Source organism: Ziziphus jujuba, chromosome 3 (assembly GCF_031755915.1).
Source record: "Ziziphus jujuba cultivar Dongzao chromosome 3, ASM3175591v1".
Lineage (NCBI taxonomy): Eukaryota > Viridiplantae > Streptophyta > Magnoliopsida > Rosales > Rhamnaceae > Ziziphus > Ziziphus jujuba.
In genome coordinates this window covers 10,431,753-10,435,696 of record NC_083381.1, presented here as the reverse complement: position 1 = coordinate 10,435,696, position 3,944 = coordinate 10,431,753, and the positions used below count along the sequence as shown (strand labels likewise).

The 3,944-nt window shown below is 33.6% G+C and overlaps 1 pseudogene; it reads right to left on the bottom strand.

Moving 5' to 3' along the window:
• Positions 1-644: 644 nt before the first annotated feature.
• Positions 645-2,651, bottom strand: LOC132803326 (UDP-glycosyltransferase 92A1-like; annotated as a pseudogene).
• Between the last annotated feature and the right edge of the window lie 1,293 nt (positions 2,652-3,944).

Here is a 3,944-nt window from a genome sequence, read left to right as displayed (position 1 = left end):
GTAATTTTAATTTTAAAATTCTAATTATGCTGAAAGTAGAATCTGAGAAGTTACCCTACTACTTCTCATATTCTAACTTTTGTAAGGAATAAATGATTAAAGAATATAAACTCTGTAGATTTACTAAACACTATATTTAATTAAAAATGCTCCTATATTTAATTAAAATGGTTGCTAGGAATCATTAGGGAAATGCCCTAGAAAAGGTAATCAAACACTTAGGGGAAGATGCTCAATTTTTATACAAGGCAAATTTCATTTTACACCATTTTAATTTTACCTCAATTATATTTAAACCCTATATTTTTTAAAATTATCATTGATCTCCCTTTACTTTTAATAAGTTAACAAAATAGATTCATTTATCATTTTTGATAATTTTATCAATCAAAAACTGAAATTCTATTTTTATAAAATTATTCAATTACATAGCATTGATTTTCTTTATTATTATTATTATTATTTTTTTTTTTTTAAAAAAAGCCTTAAATTTGATCTAAGTAATACATGGGCTTATTTTTATGAATTATGCTAGGTGAATTAGAAGAAAATTGAAAAAGTATAAACGATTTATACACCTATACATATACATAATCTTTTACAAACCAAAAATAATTAAATGAAAAAGAAAAAGAAATCCATCCTTTCCAATGAAATGATATTCTCTCTCCAAGCAATAAAAGAGAGACTTTCTGATAAAAATGAATTCCATTAGGAGTGTTCTTCCAAAGCAAGAGACCGGTAACAATTGAACGGTAAAATAAGCAAAACAAGAATGACAAATTCACTTTCTTTCATTTGTCTAAATTTACTTCTAGAAAAGCATAAAAGTTCATAACGCGTGTGACATATAAAAGATTAACAAAAGTTTCATCAATGTCTTCTCCATATTAAACTACTTGAATTTTGGATTCTCTTTCCTGTCTATTTTCCAAAACATTCAAGAAATCATCCATGGCTTTAACAGAAGATCCAACCTCATTTCCTTCATATCTCACTGCTGCTCTTATTTTCTCTCTAATCTCACCAGCTTTCTTCCTCATCTCTCCTCCTTTCCCATTTTCATCCATCACCATTTCAATCAATTCCTTCACTTTCTCACCCACAATCTCATTCTGAACACCTCTTGTCAGCTCCACACTCACACCCATTTCCTCCATTAACATCTTCGAGTTATATGCTTGCTCAGCAGCCATTGGCCAACCCATGATTGGAACTCCTTGGCTCAAGCTCTCCACCACTGAATTCCATCCACAATGGCTAAGAAAAGCTCCAGTAGATTCATGGGACAAGATCTCCAACTGGGGTGCCCAGCTTCTCACCACCAAGCCCTGTTTATTTCCTCTGACTCTTCCTTCAAACCCTTCTGGTAACCATTCTGATCTGAACTCTCCTTTAATGTCGAAACCCAATGGGGGTCTAACTACCCAGATGAAATTTTTCTCACTCTTTTCCAAACCTTTAGCTAATTCCATCATCTGGGTTGCTCTGATTGTGCTCTGAGAACCAAAAGAAACGTATAAAACAGAATTAGGTCTCTGAAGATTCAGCCATTGGAAGCATTCTTCTGCAGGAATTCCTAATTTTTTCCCAGTTCGTTGTGTAGAAATACTCGAACCAGAAGTTGATGATGATTTTTTGAGAGCTGATTGAGGAAGAAGAGGACCAATGGACCACAATGGAAGCTTGATATAGTTCCTGAGGATCTCCATCCCAAATGGTTCAATTTCTTCAGCTGTGTTCGTTAACCAACCAGAAGATTTCAAAGAGAGCGAAATCTGTGGCTGAAAAAATCTGGACCACAAGTCTTTCCCATTTGCTGCTCTCATAAATGGATGAAGCTGAGATCGATGAAATCTACATCTTTCCGGGAAACCAAGAACTGTAATTCCTCGGAATCGGTGTGAAAATGAGGGAGATGAAGCCACAGCGAGATGTAAGCCAAGGTACCATAAGCACCACCGGTGGTGAAAGTGATATTGACAGTGTTAAGACTCTCAGCAACATTGGTCGCCCAACCGAAGAACGGGTCCGATATTATACAAAGAGGTGCTGTGCCTTCTCTTGCGGTAATATCAGCGATGAGTTTACGGACAGGAGCTTCGAGATTTAGAGATGCACTGACGAATTCTCCTATTTCGGTGAGCGGGACGTTCTCGGTGTTCTCTGTATTGGGTGGGAGGCCATAGTCGGAGCTGTTGAAAGGTAGGACGGCAAAGTCGATGGTGGACTCGCCGGAGGATGATGAAATTGAAGAAGAAGAAGAAATGGTGGATTGGAGGTACTGGATGTTGAGAGAGGTGCTGGCAATGGTGATGGTGAAGCCGGTTGTTCTCTGCTTGATTTGCTTTGCGAGTTCTAGAAATGGTATGAGATGGCCAAGAGTCATGAATGGAAGCATCACTATATGGTGGTGATGATCAGAACCCATCTCTCAAAACTATATATATATATATATATATATATATTTTTTTTTTGTTTTCAGAGAAATGGCTGGAATTCGATTTTTGAAGGTGATAACTCAAATGGGTTCTTGGTCTGAAAGTGAAAGAAGGAAAAGAACTTAGCAATATAATAGATGTTTCAGTTCTCTGCTTATGGATTTAAACACCTCTCTCTGTTAATATATTTATCTAATCTATATTTTGTATAATATTATTAATGGACAAAATATATGAATGAATAATTAAAAATATATATATATATATATATATGAATGAATAATAATGGCGCACAGGGAAGGGAACAGTGTTTAAAAGCTTCATGTAGAAGATGACGTGGAGGACGACGGTTCACTTGTTTCAAGAACATGGTGGTCACTTTATTTGTTTTCTTCTACAAAAATGGTCAAGTTTTCTTTTTCCTTTAATTCTTTTTTTCCTGGTAAACAGTAGTCAAGTTTTCTTATGTAGAAGACGACGTGTTTCGCTATGTAAGCTACAAAATTACGTTTTTCCTTTTTTTATTTCTTTTCTTTTTCACTTTTGGGATGCGAACGACATTGTTGTTCATGTTCAATTATTTTTCCAAACCAACAACTATTTTGTATGAGGATTAATAAATTCAAACTCGTCCATAAATTCACATATAAAAAACAAATTTCTGTTGGATGGCTAGAATTCCTTCATTAATGAATTTATTTTCGAAAATCACTTTTTTTGGGGCTTTGACCGGCTTTCGATGATAGGAGTTCTTTTGGGGGAAATTTGATCCAATACCATTGTTTGTAGGGTTTTAAGGATATTTATCCATCTGTTTTCATGATCTTTTTTTTTTTTTTATCCAATTATATCCATTTTAATCTTAGTGAAAATTGCAAATGATGTGTATATTCTTTATTTTATTTTTTCCTTTGTCCAGTATATCATTTTGTTTTTTGCAAAGCTTTCCATTCAAAACGAGCAAAAACTCTTTCTTTCTTTCCTTGGTTTTTTACTCATGGTTTTCATCATTCTCCTTAGGGATGGATCGGTATGGGTCGGTTTGGTTTTATGAATTTTTTTAAACCGAATTGATAAATTCGGTTTGGATTGGGTATGAAACCAAATCAAACCGACCGTCATATTCAATTCGAAACCAAACCAAACCGATGATCATTGGTCAGTTTGGATTGGATTAACGGTTTGGGCCGGTTTAAACCTCGGTCCAAATTTTTTTAGTTATGCTATTTTGATATAGAAATCGTATACATTGGGTTCAAAATTGTATAAAGTTTTTTTAGGCCTTTTTAATTATCAATCTTCAATCATATTCATGCATTTTATTTTGAATTAAATATCTTTTTCAAACTATTATCTAAATTAAATAATTATAACATACATTCATCTAGCAAAAATACCAAAGAAACTAACTATTAACTACAATACAATATAAAACCATACAACTACAATATAAGTAAAATAATACAACATAAAACTATACAACTACAATATAAATCTACAACT